At 44.5% G+C, this 18,991-nt stretch overlaps 1 pseudogene; it reads left to right on the top strand.

The window, feature by feature from the left end:
- The first annotated feature begins 387 nt into the window (after positions 1 to 387).
- On the top strand, positions 388 to 17,291 carry LOC110692874 (annotated as a pseudogene).
- Positions 17,292 to 18,991: the final 1,700 nt, after the last annotated feature.

Raw genomic sequence — 18,991 nt, 5'->3', positions numbered from 1 at the left:
CTTCTAACTAACCTGTTTTATCTTATTTTAGTCGAGGGATTTGCGTTGTAAATCCATGACGATAAATAATACGGTGTTGAACTACCTACGTAGACACCCTTCTGTGTTTCGATGCAGTATAACAGATAGTACTACTGGAAATGTCTCCCATCCCTGTGCCCAGAATCTAAGCTCATAGTCGAAGAATCACAGAATCCAGAATTAGGGTAGAATTGAAACAGACTCACAGTTCCTCCTAATCCGAGGAGGGTAAGGATAAATGTTACCTTCTAGCCCGGAGTGTTTGTAGTAGTAGCAGCTGTTTCTGTCATGATTTTACACTCCATTGAAATCCAATAAAGACAAATCTTTCACATTGGGGCACAACACCGTAGAAGTCAGCTATGGACATTTGTGTATGAGCAATGGACTTTAATTTCGATAGACTTGAAACACCTCCTTTAATTTCTTTTTTGTTCCATGAATAATTTCAAAAGTTGAAATTATTCTACATTTCTTCCTACATTATTAACGTGTTTCTCTTGTATGGATTAGCAAGTGGAGCCAGCAGAAAATTGGAAAGATCAACCACACAATTTTGTGGAGCAAATAGTTGGACTTATCCAATATCTACAGTACAAGATAGGAAGCCAACTAGCTGCTCAGATCATTCATTTACAAGCCAAACACCATTGCTATTGCTCCCTTCACTCTTCTTTACTCTCTCTATCTCTCTCTCATTACCCAAATGGAAATCATAGGCACAACCCTATCTGTTGCTAAAAATCTGACTGAAGCACTGCAATGTTGGGAATTTATCAGTGACAAGCTCTCAGTCTTTAGCTACGAATCTGAACTCCATGATCTCCAACAGACTGTTGAAAAGATCACTGCAGTACTTCGTGACGCAGAGACCAAGCAAGAGCTCTCCCATGCAGCAAAGGTTACAATCGAAGCGCTCAAGGATGCCATCTTTGACGCAGATGATCTGCTTGATGAGATTGTTACTAGAGCTCATCAGCAGAAGCAAGTTGATGCTGATCGTACTCTCTTTGAAAAAGTACGTCACTTCTTCTCGACTTCCAACCCAATCTGCGTTTCTTACTGGATGTCTGGAGGGATTAAGGATATCAAGAAGAAGTTGGATGCTATTGCTTACAATAATCAATTCAGCTTTAACCATGATCCAGAGCCTATCAGGAACAGAAGGCCTGATACCTGTTCTTATGTGAATCAAGTCGATATCGTTGGAAGAGGGGATGACTTGGAGAAGATCGTTGGAATGTTGCTTCATCCTTCTGATGATGATTAACGTCACAACGTGTCCTTCCTTTCTGTTGTGTAAAACCGCTCTTGCTCAGCTTGTGTTCAACGATCCAAGGGTTAAAAGTGCATTTTCATGGAGAATGTGGACTTGTGTCGCTGATCAAGATCAGAAAGAGCTTGATGTGAAAGAAGTTCTTTGCAAGATTCTTGAATGCAAAGGTTCTACCTTGGAGCAGGCGCAAAGCCAACTTCGAGAGAAACTAGCAGGCGAGAGATACTTGCTTGTTTTAGATGATGTATGGACAGAGGACCGTTTTCAGTGGCGTGATTTGGTAAAATACTTGGTGGGAGGTCTAAAGGGAAGTTGGATCATGGTAACTACACGCTCACATAAAACTGCAACGATTGTAGATGGTGAAGTGTATGAGCTACAAGGCTTATCAAAGGAATATTCATGGAGCTTGTTCGAACAATCGGCTTTTTCGTCAGATGAGTTATCAAACCCCCCGACGAGCTAGTCAAGATTGGCCGAAAGATTATTGACGGATGTGTTGGAGTTCCGCTTGCTATAAGAGTGGCAGGGAGTTTGTTCTATGGTCAAGAAAGGAGCAAATGGCAGTCAGTTCAAGAGATAGGATTAGCCAACATTAGGAAGAGCGAAAATCGTATTCTTTCCATATTGAAGTTGAGCTTCTATCATCTTCAATCTCCATTAAAGAGTTGTTTCGCTTATTGTGCGCTGTTTCCGAAGGATTTTAAAATGGACAAAGAGATGTTGAAAAGCCTTTGGATGGCACAAGGCTATGTTGTTCCATTGGATGAAGGTCAAAGTATAGAAGATGCCTGTGAGGAGTATTTTTCAATTTTGTTGAGAAGATGCTTTTTCCAAGATATCAAGAAAGATATATGTTTGGGTCCAATTTAGTCCAATTGGGCCTAGTCATTAAATGATCCAATTAAAAAAGCCCAAGGTCAAGGTTCAACTCTCCAATTGTGCTAAAGTCAAGATCAGTCCAAGGCAAGTCAATTGGGCTAAGGCCCAACTTCTCCATATATGCAAAGGTATAAAAGCCATCAATATTACATTTGTACATTCATTCAAACAACGCCTCAAGCAATTAATTCTCTTGCATAGCATTCTCTTTCTACACACTGTACTGACTTTAGCATCGGAGGGGCCTTCCTCGGCAACACCCCCGAGACTAGTTTACGTGTGTTTACTGTGCAGGAAACCTTCGGCCCAACATCACTTGGACCGAATCCAGTCTTCTCCACTTCATCGGACCTTCGACGAGGTCCCATTGTTTTCACCCGAAACAATTTGGCGCCGTCTGTGGGGAAGACTTTCAAAAATCTTTAAGCCAAGTTTCTAACCAAAATCATCTTGCAATTATCTTAGTAGCAATGGCTAAGAACCGCAAGAGCAAAAGCCTCCGTCAAGGAACAGGCGAAAAGCCTAAAACCCCTACACCATCACCCTCACCGGACCGGAACTCTCCCAAGGGTGCCAGCTCGGGGGGAGGATCAAACAGGGGGGATTCCCTTTCTCCCGTAATTCATAATTCTCATAATAGGCCGAGTCACTCTCGGTCTAGCAGGGGTCAGTCCGATATTGACGGGGCCCAGCTCGGAGGAGGTGGCAAGAGCGCTGGCAGTGCTCATGGAGGCAATGAGGGCACAAAATATGCCGCCACCTCGCGATCGAACTCCTCCGCTTACCCGACATCAGCGGAGGAAGCTAGACCATGATGGTGGGAAACTTCCTTCCTTCCGGGAACTGGAAGAGTGGGAAGAGGATACCTGGAAAACTGAAAAAGAGAGGAAAAAGAACCCTCAATTCTTCAGAGGATCCTCGACCTCCCGACAGGAAACGCATAAGAGCAGCAGCTCAGCTTCTCGGCCAGAATCTGCTCGCCAAGAACAACCTGAGACTGTTCGCCGAAGTGTTCTCGACCGACTCGGCGGCAAGGAACCGAGCGTGCACAGTCGCCTCTCGTTCCCTGCAGCCGAGGCCCAGACTTCCCAGCCAGGGACGAAAACCACTCCTACCTCTCTAAGAGGGCGGAGCGCGGTCCCTTCGGCCAGGAACAAGGGCAAAGCCGTTATGCTACCCGCTAGTTCCCCATTCGAGCAATGGATACTGGAAGAGCACGTGCCCACGGTTAAAATACCGTCGCACATTACATATGATGGGACTTCGGATCCGAAGGACCACGTTGCCTCGTATGAGGCTCATATGCATCTTTGCCCCAGATCCGAAGCGACTTGGTGCAAATATTTCCCAACCACTCTCAAGGGGGTCGCGCAAGCATGGATTTTCAAGGGAGTAAAGCAAGGCTCTATAACAGGGTGGGATGATCTATCCTCCAAATTTAGGAGCAAGTTTTCCACGGCAAACCGCCGAGAGAAGACTACTGCAGAACTCATGGGTCTACAACAGGGGGAGACCGAAAGCCTCCGAGACTATCTGACCCGCTTCAGCAACGAGTCATCCAGCGTCTCTCAGCTGGACCAGGGGCTAGCCGTTTTTGCAATGCAGAATGGCCTTCAGTCCGGGAAGTTCCTAGACTTCATGGTCATGCATACCCCGCTTGGAGGAAGCTCAGAGCGCCTCGGATAAATTCATCCGAGCCGAAGAGTTGAACAAAGCAAAAACCCAAACTCAATCTGGGGGAGGGAAGCAAAAACAAACACCCTTGTCTGAAGGCCAAGGCCAGAGGACAAAGGGAAAAGCAAAGGCCTCGGAACAGTCTTCGGCCAGCGACCCAAAGAAGGAAAAATCTGCCTCATACACAGGCAGATACGAGTCCTACACTCCGCTCTCTCTTCCACGCGCCAAAATTTACAGCGTGACGAAGGAGGAGCAGAGTTACCGAAAGCCGAGACCACTCCCGGAGTGGTATCAGCGAAAAAATAAAAATCAGTGGTGCGAGTTCCACGAATCTCCGGGACATAACACTGAGGAGTGTATCCAACTGAAGGACCAGATAGAGGACATGGTCCGGAAGGGATACTTGAAAAAATACATTGCGGATCACCGCGAGAAAAAGGAGTCCGAGAAGTCAGCAAAGGACTCTCGGCAAGACCTCGACTTCCCCCGGAAGAACAGTAAAAAGCCAGAGGGAAAATTCTCTCTGATCAATGTTATCTCGGGAGGAATATGCTCTCGAAGGGAGCACAAGCGACACCTTAGGGCTCTGACCCACCAGGTGAACAACGCTGACATTCAGCCTCCCCAGTCGCCGGTGCCGAACATGACGTTCACAGCCGCCGACTGCCGGGGGGTAACGTTCCCTCACGAGGATCCGTTGGTGATCATCGCCACGGTGGCCAACCACGACGTCAGTAAGGTCCTTGTTGACGGTGGCAGCGGAGCAAACATTTTGTTCCGAAAGGCCTACAATCAAATGAAGCTGAAGCCCAAGCACCTTACGCCGGTACCCTACCCGGTATCCGGGTTCAACGAGGCTTCAACTTATCCAGATGGGAAGGTGACACTTCCTGTCACCATCGGCTGCGATGAGGCAACCAGGAATGTCATGATTGAATTTTTGGTCATTGAGGCTCCTTCAGTGTACACGTGATTTTGGGGAGACCTATAATTCATGAGATCCAAGGGGTCGTCTCAACTTATCATCAGCTGATGATTTACGTCTCAGACGCTGGCTTCCCCGAAAGGATACAGGGCAACCAAAAGGACGCCCGAAGATGCAACTACCTCAAGCCATCCAGTAGTCGCCCAGATGACGACAAGGATGAGGAAGAGAAAGAAAAAGAAAGAGAGCCAAGCACAAAAAAGCCGAAAGGCCTAAGTGCTTCGGCCCAAGGATCTGTACCCAGAGAAAAAGGGCCCGAAAGGGAAAAGGCTAGCTCTTCAGCTGAACCGAAAGACTCAGAGAGCCAGCCGAAGAGCAAAATGACTGGGACACCTGCTGACATAGGTAGCAGGCCAGATTCTGAAGAGTCCAGTCCATCAGCAATGGACATGGACCAACAGACTGAAACAGTTGAGTTGGTCGAAGGAGACGTTGAGAAATGTGTAACAATCGGGATGGACCTTGATCCGAACACCCGTTGTGAACTTATTCAGCTCCTTCGGGACAACAGAGATGTGTTTGCTTTCTCGGCAGCTGATATGCCCGGGATAAGTCCAGACCTCATCTCCCATAAGCTTAATGTTGACCCAACGTGTCGACCAATTAAGCAAAAGAAGCGGAATTACTCCGCTAATAAGAACCGAGACATCGCAGCCGAGGTCAAAAAGTTGCTGGAGGCAGGCTTCATCGAGCCTTGTCAGTATCCAGAATGGCTTGCAAATGTGGTGATGGTTCAGAAGGCCAATGGTACCTGGAGGATGTGCGTTGACTTCACGGACCTAAATAAGGCTTGTCCGAAGGATTTCTATCCCTTGCCGAGGATCGATCAGCTAGTTGATTCGACAAGTGGCCATGCCTTGCTTAGTTTCATGGACGCATTCTCGGGGTATCATCAGATCTTCATGCACCCCGACGATCGAGCAAAGACGGCATTCGTCACGAACGCCGGGGTGTACAATTATAAAATGATTCCCTTCGGATTGAAAAATGCGGGGGCAACCTACCAAAGGATGGTGGATCAAGTTTTCGCCGATCAAAAGGGCTGAAACATGGAAGTCTACGTCGACGATTCGATCGTTAAAAGAAAAAAATCTGAGGACCGTGTTAAAGACCTGGCTGAAACCTTCGCCACCTTAAGAAAGCATCAAATGAAGCTGAATCCGAAGAAGTGTGTCTTCGGCGTGAAATCAGGGAAATTCCTTGGGTTCATAGTCAGCAAGAGGGGGATTGATGCCAATCCCTCCAAAGTCAAAGCAGCGCTCGACCTTCCTGAGCCGAAAACAAAGCGGGATGTTCAGCGGCTCACCGGAAGAATGGCAGCCCTCTCGAGGTTCATTTCCAGAGCTTCGGATAAGGGGATACCTTTCTTCAAAGCCCTGAAACTCCCGAAAACAAAAGAGCTTGTTTGGGAGAGAGAGCAAAAAGAAGCCTTTAAGCAGCTTCGGGAGCATCTGGCTCAACTCCCAACGCTGGCTAGCCCAGCGAAAGGAGATACTTTGTATCTGTGTGTGGCCGTTAGCCCAACCACCATCAGTGCAGTCTTGCTGAAGGAAGAAAGCAAAAGTCAGCAACCGATCTATTTTGTCAGTCATACACTGACGGATGCTGAGACTCGCTACCCTCTATTCGAGAAAAACGCTTTTGTGGTAGTAGTAGCTGCTCGGAAGCTGAGGCCCTATTTTGATTGCCATCAGATAGTGGTCTTAACTGATTAGCCGCTGGAAAAAGTTCTCGGCAAAGTTGAAAAATCTGGTAGGCTGGCCAAGTGGGCTTTTGAGCTCACCGAATTCAGCATCAGCTACCATCCGAGGGCTGCCATTAAGGCCCAAGCTCTAGCGGATTTCTTGGCCGAATGCTCATACCAGGAAGCGCTAGACAATGAAAAGAAAGTCTGGACCGTGTTTACGGATGGATCTTCCACCGAAAATGGTTCGGGGGCAGGAGTAGTGATAACCTCTCCCGAAGGCAAGTCCTTCGAGTATGCACTAAAATTTTCTTTTAAGACTTCGAACAACGAAGCCGAATATGAGGCAGCAATCGCTGGCCTAGAATTGTGCATCTCCCTGGAAGCCGATCATGTCTGCCTGAAAACAGACTCTCAGCTAGTTGCATATCAGATCAGCGGCAGCTACGAGACCAAAGAGCCCTCCATGATAGCCTATCTTGCCAAGATTAAATCAGTCATTGCAAAGCTGAAAACTTTTGAGGTTCAGCTGATCCCAAGGGGTCAGAATACCCAAGCCGATGCACTCTCCAAACTTTCCAGTTCAACTCTCACGGAGCTGAATAGATCTGTATATGTGGAAGTGCGTCGAGAAAGAAGTGTCGACGAAGCACCCGAAGTGTGCTGCGCTGACCCAGAGCCTAGCTGGATGGACCCCATCCTAGCTTTCAAACTTCGGGGAGAGACTCCCGAAGATAGAGCTTTGGCCTCCAAGATGAAGAGAACCAGCTCAAGGTTCATCGTCTTCAGGGGGGAGCTTCTGAAAAAGTCCTTCTCAGCCCCATTGCTGAAATGCGTGGGACCAACAGATGCAGATTATATCCTACGGGAGATTCACCTCGGCATTTGTGGGAACTACATCGGGGGAAGGACCTTAGCCCACAAGGCATTGAGGGCCGGATATTACTGGCCCACCATGATCGCAGATGCTAAGGAGCTGGTCCGGAAATGCGAAAAATGTCAAAAATACGCACCAGTTATCCACCAGCCAGCAAGGGATCTTCAGCCGATCCTTAATCCACTCCCGTTTGCCCAATGGGGACTGGATATACTAGGACCATTTCCAGAGGCTGTGTACCAAAAAAAATGGCTGATAGTTGGTGTTGACTACTTCAGTAAGTGGATCGAGGCCGAAGCAGCCTCGAACATTACAGAGCAAACTGTCAGAAAATTTATCTGGCAGAATATCATCACTCGTTTTGGCATCCCGAGAGTATTTGTCTTCGATCATGGGAGGCAATTTGATAACTTACCACTGAAGCGGTATACAGACCAGTTCGGTATCAAACTGGCATATTCAGCGGTATGCCACCCGCAAAGTAACGGACAAGCTGAAGCTGCAAATAAACAGATCCTAAATGCCCTCAAAAAGAGGGTGGAAGATCAAAAGTCCAAATGGCTGGAGGAGCTCCCTGGAACCCTTTGGTCCCTTTGGACAACTGAAAAAGAGGCAACGGGCTATTCACCTTTTGAACTGGTGTATGGTGCCGAAGCCGTTCTTCTAGTGGAAATAGGCTCTGAGAGCTTACGAGTGCACACTTCTCGGCTGAGAATGAGCGACTAATGAAGGAATCTCTCGATTTCCTCGACGAAGTAAGAGACTTGGCCCGAGACAGAATGGCTGCTTATAAGCAGTGAATCAACAAATTTTACAACCGAAGGGTCCATGCAAGGCCTCTCAAAATTAGAGACCTTGTCCTTCGAAATGCTGCTGCAGTTCAGAAAAGCCGAATCCATGGAAAACTCTCAGCTGCATGGGAAGGGCCCTACGAAATCTGTGATGAGCTTCAGCCAGGGACATACCGACTTCGGCAGTTGGAGGGAACTGAGCTGAAAAATCACTGGAACGCTGATGTACTGAAAAAATATCATGTGTAAACCCTTCGGGGCGGAACAATCTTTGTAAGTACATTTTGAATTAATGAAAGGCCTTGGAGCCACCATTTATATAAATATTTGCAACTTTTTATTCTTTCAAAGTTTTCTTGGTTCTATCTACTCCTTAAAGGTTTTTTATTCAGCCTCGTCTGAAACCTTCGCCTTCGGGTAACTGGGTTTCAGATTGCTGACAAAACTTGTCTTTTTAAAGAACACTGGTCTTTCAGCTGAAGTCAAACTTTAGTAAGACTTGTTCTCCAAAGGCATGAGTCCATGGACAATTCTGGAGTATTGCCTAAACTGAGCCTTGTATTCCAGAAAGCCATTATCCGAAACATTGCCTTCAGCTGGCCCTGTGTTTAGGATATCCATTTTTTTTAAAGATAGCCAGAAAATTAAGGATAACACCAACTATTGGAAATTTTTTATTCAGCCTCATCTGAAACCTTCGCCTTCGGGTAACTGGGTTTCAGATTGCTGACAAAACTTGTCTTTTTAAAGAACACTGGTCTTTTAGCTGAAGTCAAACTTCAGTAAGATTTGTTCTCCAAAGGCAAGAGTCCATGGACAAGTCTGGGATATTGCCTTAATTGAGCCTTGTATCCCAGAAAGCTATTATCCGAAGCATTGCCTTCAGTTGGCCCCGTGTTTCGGATACCCATTTTCAAGAAGTAGAGAAATTGTTTATTCAGCTGAAGTCATACTTCAATTTCTGGGGGGACAAGAGGCACTACCAGTGCAAGTTTATGTTCAGCAGAATTAAAGAAACAGTAAAGCATTCAAAGACAAAGCAGTTGAAGAAAGGGACGTCAAATTAATAATTCATGCTCAGAAATTGAGCTACAAGTTCAAATAAATTAAAAAAAACTGTATCGGCAGCCGCCCACAAGCGGAAAATAACAGCTGCCGAAATACGTACAGAAGCAAAAAATAAACTGTTTGTACGACAAGGCAAGCTGAAGCAAAAAACAAACAAGACAAAAATTCAGAAAGCGGCAAGTCTAAAGTTGAGCACATGATGAACCGCAAGATTCTGAAGACGACTGCCCGAGTTCCTATGCTTCAGCCCGAGGATCAGACTGATTAGCGTTCTGGGGCCCCATGGTGGCCTCAGCCCCAGCAGCAGAAGAAGCAGGCTTCGCACTCTGCCGAGCCTCCCTTTTCCTCTGTTCAGCCTCCAACTCCATTCTCTCAGCTTCTTCTTCGGCTTCCTCAGCCTTAAGGATTTCAGCTTCGATTGGAGTTGCATATTTCATATGAGGGTCTTCGGGATCCTGGACCCATTCAGCACATTTGGACCAGTCCAACTTCGGCTCAGCATGTAGGCAGACTCTTCGGCACACTCTGAACCCGTTTTTGAAACCCATTTCATACTCTTCTTGGGTATAGACACGGACTTTGAGTAGAGCCTCATCATCAGCCAACTTCTTCTTTGTCTCCTCCAAGTCTTCCTTGGATTTCTTCAGCTCATCGGCGAGCTTGGAGGAGGAACCTTTTAGCTCATTCAGCTCCTGCTGAACTTGGGAAGCCTCTGTCTGAGCCTGGGCCAGTTCTTCCTTTTTGACCATCAGCTGATCCTCAACTTCTTGGAGCTTAGCTTTCTGAGCTTCAGCAACATTAGCAGCCTCTCAGAGTTGGACATTCCGGGCTTGGAGCATTTCTTCAGCGGCCATTCTACTGGCTTCAAGAGCTTCCAGCTTTTGCTGCACTTCAGCTTGTGCAGCAGCTCTTTCCTGGATTCGGCTCTCAATGGTAGCCTTGAACTTGGAGATGTCCACTCCCATGTGCTCTTGAAGGAATTTTTCCCCTTCCATCAGTGGGGGAAAAACTTCCTTCTCCATAGCATCGCAGAAGGTTTTAAGGGCTTCAGCAGCTCTTTTCTCATATTCTTCACCCTTCTGCTGCTTCTCTTCAGCTGCTGCTTGCTTCAGCTTAGCAAGCTTTAGCTCCTCCTCAGCTACCTTTTTGTCGTGCTCGGCAGCATCTACCCTATCTTGTAGGGTATCTATCAGCTCTACAGTGAGAGTCTGATTGTGCACGAACTGAAACAGGAGCACAAGTCAACATAAAATAAATAATAATAATAACTGAAACTGAATTGAAGAGCTGAATTGAAAAAGAGATAAAGGCAAGGAGAATCACCTGCATCATCAGCAGTTGGTTAGACCTGGCTGGGTCTGGGACTGATCTGCTGGATTCGCCCATCCCAGCAGTGGCCTTCAGCGACCAGATTCTTGCTCTATCTACTTCGGACATGCCAGGAAAATCGCTGAAGTAGGCTGCAGCACCTTCTCGGTTCTGACCCCATATGAGGTCCCAGATGTGATCTGGGATTGGAATTCGAGGGGCCGAGAAACCCATTTCCCCAGACTGCAGCGTCTGGAAAGAAGGGAAGGATGACGATGGAGCTTCTTTAATCTTAGATGGCTCGGCATCCCCCTTTTTCTCTGAAGAGTCAATTATTATGACTTCTTCTTCTTCAGGTGTGAGGACGAAGGCCTCAACCTCTCTTGCAATGTCTGCCGTGAAACCCTCGGCACTGGGCATCACAGCATCCTCATTCCTGTGCTCAGCAGCACTCTCTTGAACTTCCTCTTGGACCCCTCCCTTAGGTTCGGGAGTTTTCTGATCCACCTCCATCTCGGGAGGTGGCGGAGGGGTCTTTGGAGGTGATTGAGGTGGTGGCCGGGGAACCCTCGGCGATCCATTGCCTTCCTCGGGTTCCCTTATTTCGACGCCGATGGTCATCGGCCTCCGCTGAAAGTCATGCGGGCCGATGATGGCCATTCTTCGTCGACTTTTCTGAAGCGGCTGCTCGTCCATGTCTGAGTCTGAAGACTCTTCTTGTATCTGGTCTTCGGGACGAACAGGGGCTTTCCCTTCTCTATGTCTATTACTCTCTTCGGACTGTAAAAGACAGGGGGGAGGAAAAATGTGAGTAAAAAAAAAAAAAAAAAAAAAAAAAAAAAACAGAAACAGACAAAACTAAGTCTAAAAGCTCACCGAGGTCTTCAGCAAAGCCTCGTCTTATTCAGCTGCCCTAGCTGCAGCTTCTTCTTCAGCAGCCCTGGAGGACCCTTCTCCTCCTTCACAAGCTTCGATAACCCGTGCAACCTCTTCGGCCGTACGGGCAGCTTCAGCTTCTTCGTCTAGCAGCTGAAACCAGGGATCTCTCTTCTTCCACCAAGGCTTCTGCCTCTGATACAGAGCAACAACCTCAATTTGGAAATGGGAAGAGTCTAGATGAACTTCCCTATGCCTCGGTTCAGTGATAGAGGGGGCCCGATCAGTTACAACTCGTTCTCGGTTGACGCCAAGACGAGCGTAGTTAATGCCGACGTTGGTCTCGTCCCGCTCTGAAAAAGAAGAGGGAAAAGGTCAATTCAGTTAGGTTGGCACAGCATAAAAGAGCGAAGTGAAAACGGAGGAAAAGAGATAAATAAAAGGCCTCGGCCCCAGCCGAAGAAGCTTACCATCCTTAAACTTTCGGCTGAGGCCGACAGCTGCTAACATGTTCTTTTGAAAGACATAATGCGTATCGGGAAGCCAAGTCTCCGGGATATGCTGCATTCGACTGCTGCCCCCCCCCCCCCCCGGTTCGGCAGCTTGCCGAAGATTTTCTGTTGATTAAGGTTCGGATCTGGGCCGTTATCTTCGGGGGGACCTAAAGTTCCCATGTCGAGATGAGGCTCAGCAAGATACCTGGGAGCGCTGAAGACGCAAGGGTGGCCCGGGTCCGTGGGTGCCCTAACCCAAATCCATTGACCTCTCCAGTCCTTGTCTGAAGAGTCGTTCGGCCACATGGTTAGGTACTGGGGCCGAGACTCGATCTGGTACCACCCAGAACCGTGACTTCCGTGCCCACTTTGAATATTTGGCACTAGCCGATGGAGCTTTTTGAAGCAGTGCAGGTTCGGCACATACCTGAAGAACTTGCAGACCCATAAGTATGTCATCACCCTTCGGATGCTAATGGGAGTTAGCTGACATAGGGAAATATTATAATGGATCAGCAAGTCTCAGACGAATACGTCCAAAGGGAACCTCAGCCCATACTGAAGTTGTCTTGTGTACACCCCCACATACCCCAGGGGTGGACGATGGATTCTATCGGATGCCACGGGCATTCGGCACCAATACCCATCAGCTTCAAGGATGCCGTAATGCAACTCAATCTATTCGGCAAACCGATATTGTTCAGCATTCTCCACCCACCATGAGTAGGGGCGGTTCTTTATCATGGCCGAAGCTACTTCGGCATCCTCCCACTCTGAAAACCCAGGAAGGATGTCCCAAAGGATAGCGGGAACTTCGTCGTCCCGACCAGAAGCGCTCGGCCCCTCCGTTCTCTGAGGAGGAGCCGAAGAAATGGGAGTCGCCCTAATCCCTTCAGCAGGGTCAGACTCTACTCTCTGTCCATTCCAGGTCCCAATCCTGTTCCTGGGATCGGGAATTGGCCTTGCTCTTCTTGGAGCACGGGCTCTACCTCTAACTCCTCTCACCATTGATGAATTTCGAAGAAAAAAGTCGAAGAAAGGGGAAGGAGTTCAAATTCGAAGAAAAATAAATTAAAATCAAAGGAATTTACCTTAATCTGAAGCGAAAGTTGCCGATTTACGAATTGATAGTGACGAGTCTCAGTTTCTAAGCTTAATGCTCGGGGAATTCGCGAAGTTTTGATGCGGGTTCTTGGGCTCTCTCGAGAATTCTGGGTTTGTGTTGGTGAATAAGTGAGGGGAGACGACGCGCCTCTAATTATATCTCCAGAAATGGGAATACTGGGAGTCCGCGTTTCAATTTCTCTTAAATACCCCACTAAGTAACCGTTAAACACATGACCTTGCGATTAAACCGCCCATTATCTGTCCAACTTCCACAATTATTCGCCTTAACTGTTGTTATCTCATTAATTATGGTTTAATTACGGTTTAAATTCAAATTTCTTGGATTAATTAAATCATTCACTTCCCTCCTTTTCTGATTAAATCAAACCCGACCCGTCATCCCTCCAAATCGGGTCTGGGGGGCAAGTTGTTTGGGTCCAATTTAGTCCAATTGGGCCTAGTCATTAAATGATCCAATTAAAAGCCCAAGGTCAAGGTTCAACTCCCCAATTGTGCTAAAGTCAAGATCAGTCCAAGGCAAGTCAATTGGGCTAAGGCCCAACTTCTCCATATATGCAAAGGTATAAAAGCCATCAATATTACATTTGTACATTCATTCAAACAAAGCCTCAAGCAATTAATTCTCTTGCATAGCATTCTCTTTCTACACACTGTACTGACTTTAGCATCGGAGGGGCCTTCCTCGGCAACACCCCCGAGGCTAGTTTACGTGTGTTTACTGTGAAGGAAACCTTTGGCCCAACATCACTTGGACCGAATCTAGTCTTCTCCACTTCATCGGACCTTCGACGAGGTCCCATTGTTTTCACCCGAAACAATATATATGGTGAGATTACTTCATGTAAGCTACACGATCTCATGCATGATATTGCTCTAGATGTCTCAGGGAAGGAGATTTTCTATGCAACAGATACCAGTACAGGCATCCTGGATAAAAAGGTTCGCCATCTTCATGTTTATGGCCATTACTCTTTATTTGGTAAGACCCAGATTCGTTCTCATCTTCATGTTTATGCTGGTATTATGAAAAAAGATGCCCATTTTCTGGTGGAGGCAATAGTAGCAAATTGTAGGTTCCTAAGGGCATTGGATTTGAGGTGGGTAGGAATCGAAAGTTTGCCGTACATAGGTGAATTGTTGCATTTGAGGTATTTGGATCTCTCACATAATACAAGTTTGCAAGTGCTTCCCAAGTCATTTACAAAACTCTATAATCTGCAAACCTTAAAGTTAAATTGGTGTTCGAGTTTGAGAGAGTTGCCAAAAGATTTGAGTAGACTAGTTAAGCTCAGGTTCTTGGATGTTGAGGAATGTGATAATCTTACATATATGCCTGAGGGCATGGGTAAGTTGAGTAGCCTTCATAGGCTAAGTGATTTTAAGGTGGGTGGAGGAGGGATTAGTTCAAGTTGGGAACAATGGTTTGACAGCCTGGATGACCTGAAGGCTCTTAATAAACTCAAAGGTAGGCTTAAAATTACGATCAGGTGGCCCAAAAGAGAGAGGAATATTGTTAAGGAAGATGGTGATAAGAGAGAAGGATTATACATGAGGAATAAAGAACATCTCAATGGATTATACATGATGGAGGAAAGGATGAAGAGTTAAGTTTGATGGAAGATTTGCAGCCACATTCTAATCTTATGAGTTTATTTGTGGAGAGTTACAGAGGTGTAAAAATGCCAAGTTGGTTAACCCTTGTTCAAAATATCGTTAGATTTGAGCTTGATTATTGTGGGGAGTTGGGGTACCTGCCATGCCTGGGAAACTTGTGTCATTTGAAATACATTTATCTTCGTAATTTAGAAAAGCTGGAGTACATAGAAGTAGATGATTCTTCATGGGCAAATTCCAATACAACGATGCCAATGTCTGGGTTGGGAGCTGTGACAAGGAACTATCATTCTTTCCCTCCCTTGAAAATGTTTGGTTAGAAGATCTGCCAAAGTTGAAAGGATGGAAGAGAGGGGTAGTAGGCCAAGTGGAAGACAACAACAAAGGAAACAACCTCCAATCACAGCAATTACTACGACCATGTTGTTTTTCCAAATTGCAGACATTGACAATAATTGATTGTCCGGAGTTGACAAGTCTTCCGTCATGTCCCAGTTTGGAAAAGCTAAATTTAGAGAAATTCAACGAAGGGCTGCAAATAATGAATAAGAAAAGAGATGAAGTTGCTCCAGCATCCTCCTCCGCATCTACATCCTGTTATGAGATTGTAAATTCCAAATTACAGAGTTTTAAGATAGACAACATGGCATGGCCAAATTCGCTGCCGTCGGAGTATTTTCATTGTGTTAATACCCTGACTCTGTGGAATGTCAATGAGGAGATGGACGTGGATCTGCCCGATTGGATGCAATTCTTGCCCGCCCTCCAAACCCTGAAATTTAAATACTGCAGAGAACTGAAAGTAATCCCAAAGTGGATGCCCAAACTCACTTTGCATTGTACCCTGTTCAGAAAGCCTGATGAGAAGATGCAAAAAGGATCCACCTGGAGATGACTGGCCCTATATTCAACACATCCCTGACATTAAATTTGCGGGTTCGTCTATTTCTTCCCCTTTGTCTTTTTTAATTAACTTGGTGAACGCTTTGCTACCTTCCTCCTGGATTTATCTTATTTAGTCATGATTAGACCATTCCTGCAAAGAAGTGCAATCCCTTAATACATGATTAGACCCTTTTTTATTTTTATTTAGATGTGCCCCTTCTTCCCTGTAATCCTATACCAAGTATATTTTTCTGATTTGATGTAATTCTTCTTGTTCAAAAATTAAGGCTGAGTAAATTTCAGTAAAGAATTTGGATGATTGATGATAAACACTTGACTAGGAGTATTCAATGATCTGATCTGATAATCCACTGAGTGGAGTTGCTATCATCTAATTCTCTTGAAATTATACTTCGTATATTTTAATGTTTCTTGCTTCTCTAACTGTTTTTTATATGTATATCAAGAACATTTCTTCAACTTCTCAATATCTTTAATGCATGACTATTGCAGATTGGTGAGAATACGGGTAATATTTGCCTTGGATACATCAAGAAGAAGTATATACGAAGTATTTCAAATTGTTGTACATTCAGGAATCTAGCCTTGTAGTTTCGGATCAATAGAATACTATTCAGGTGAGCACTTCTACTACACTGTATAAATCTATGCGCAGTTGGAACAGAACTTGAGACAGAAATGCAATTTTAAGGGACTAGTACAGTAGTAGTGATAAGCGAACCTGACCTGCAGATGGTTCTGTCTAGTGTGTAGAAATTCTGTATGAGTTCTGTCTACTTGAGCAGAATAATTAAGATGGATGTTCTGTGGAAGTTTAAGGCAAGATAGTATATCTGTTTAATTAATGGCGATTAACTTACTGTATTAATCCAAGTTCTCAACAATATGAACAACTGAACACAATACTTTGTATATTGGGCATGCTATTATTTGTCTTGTAATTTATTTATGAGTGATAACTTAATTCTTCCTCTTTATGTGATTGTTACTCCCTATTCTGTATATTAATTTGTCTGCTAATTGTCATGCAGGTGTATGAATGTGCAGCAATAAGTGATAACTTGGCAGAGGTTGCCTATTCAACCTGATGACTGATATGGTGCTCCTCAAACTTTAGAGCTAGCACAAGTTGTTTGTATTTTTTGGCATCTATTGTGAAGCCATTACTCTAATAATGAGCACTGCTGGAATTTCTTTCTCCTAATGAATGCAGGCCATTGTCCTCATGAGAAGTGTCTAGACTCAATACTCTGAACCATGAATGTGCAGCAATAAGTGACAGAACGATGAGCTCCTCTTCCTCGTGGTGGAACCATGTCAACTCTCTTGCCAAATGCCAATGTAAACACTACATATTTGTTCATCTTGTATGGATCTTTTCATTTTGAATTTGAAAGTAAAGCAGCTTAGGATGATCTTGTTCATGACAAACACTTGCATAAGTTTTGTGTCATTGAATTCCTACTTGTGTAGAAAATGCTGTTTTTGGTAATTTGCCATGTAATTTGTGACATGATGGAGCCGTCCAGCTTGTATACTTCAATGTGTCATAATTGTGTGCTCTTGTATTAGTTTTACTTTGTATTAGGTAGTTAAGCAAAGAAAAATATTTATACTTTTGCTCGAGGCATTCTTTTGGAACACCATCTCCATGACAGCAAGGTGCTTGTATTTTATTACGAAGTATTATTATTTTTTTTCCTTCTCTCTACTTTCAACATCATTTCAATTATATTGATCCTTCACGCATCCTGAATATCAAAGCTGTACTATTTTAAACCTAAAACTAAATGAAAATTCTCAAAAAGTATGGATATTAGACTTTAATTTTGGAATTTTTTTTACTTTTTTTTTACCATGGTTCCGAATACCCTCTGTGAGTCCAATTGGATGGGTGAAACAATCCTATTGTCCTTTAAACGGCCAATTTACCGGTTTACAACTTGCACCAATTTAATTACTCAATCCTACTACATACATTTATGACAACATATATTGATCATATTGGTTCCAAACGGCATTATATGACCCCAAGATGTATCCCCTAAAATCTCAAAACTTTTCAACACTGGGCCTCGAAACATCCCAAATTTCTCAAAAAACGTGGATTTCAATTTTGGAATTTTTTTTACTTTTTTCAGCCCGGAAATAAAAATTGCTGAAATGTTTACCATGGTCCCTAATACCCGCCGAGAGTCCAATTGGGCGGGTGGAACCATCCAATTTGCCTTTAAACGAATAATTTATCGGTTTACAACTTGCACCAATTTCATTAATTCAAGCATACCACGAACATTTATAACAATAAATAATGATCATATATGGTTCCAAATAAAATTATATGACCCCGAGATATATTCCCTACAATTTCAAGATTTTTCGACACTGGGTCCCGAAACCTCTAAAATTTCTCAAAAAGTATGGATATTTGCCTTTAATTTTGGAATTTTTTGACTGTTTTTTCGCCCGGAAATAAAAACTGCCGAAATATTAACCATGGTCCCTAATATCCTTTGGGGGTCCAATTGGGTGGGTGGAACCATCCAATTTGCCTTTAAACGACCAATTTACCGGTTTACAACTAGCACTTATTTCATTAAGTCAAGCCTACTACGAACATTTATGACAACATAATAATGGTCATTTATGGTTTCAAACATCATTATATGTCCCCGAGATGTATCCAATAAAATCTCATTTCTTTTCGACACCTGGCCTCAAAACATTCGAAATTTCTCAAAAAGCGTGGATATTATCCTTCAATTTAGAAATTTTTTAACTTTTTTTCGCCCGAAAAAAAAATTGCCGAAATGTTTACCATGGTCCCTAATACCCTTTGGTTGTCCAATTGGGTGGGTAGAACTATCCAATTTGTCTTTAAACGATTAATTTACCCTGATCATATACGGTTCCAAACCACATTATATGACTCTGATATGTAACCCCTAAAATCTAAAGGCTTTTCGACACCGTGCCTCAAAACCTCCAAAATTACTCAAAAAACGTGGATATTAGCATTCAATTTTTGAATTTTTTGACTTTTTTTCACCCGGAAATAAAAATTGCCGAAATGTTTACCATGGTTCCTAATACCCTTCGGGAGTCCAATAGTGTGTGTGGAACCATTCAATTTGCTTTTAAACGGTCAATTTTCCGGTTTACAACTTGCACTGATTTACCGATTTACAACGGTCAATTTAATTAACTTGCACCGAACCCGACTTGAACCGAAATTGACCTGAACCTGTTTTAACCCTTCAAAACCCGAATTTAACCCGACTTGTTACTAACCTGACCTGAATTCAACCCGACCCGTTCATAACCTGACCCAAATTTAACCCAACATGTTACAAACCTGACCTTAAATCAACCTGACTTTTTATTGACCTGACCCAAATTCAACT

This window comes from Chenopodium quinoa, unplaced genomic scaffold (assembly GCF_001683475.1).
Source record: "Chenopodium quinoa cultivar QQ74 unplaced genomic scaffold, ASM168347v1, whole genome shotgun sequence".
NCBI classification, from domain to species: domain Eukaryota; kingdom Viridiplantae; phylum Streptophyta; class Magnoliopsida; order Caryophyllales; family Amaranthaceae; genus Chenopodium; species Chenopodium quinoa.
The sequence above is the reverse complement of the archived record's forward strand: the minus strand, read 5'-3'. Positions and strand labels throughout refer to the sequence as shown.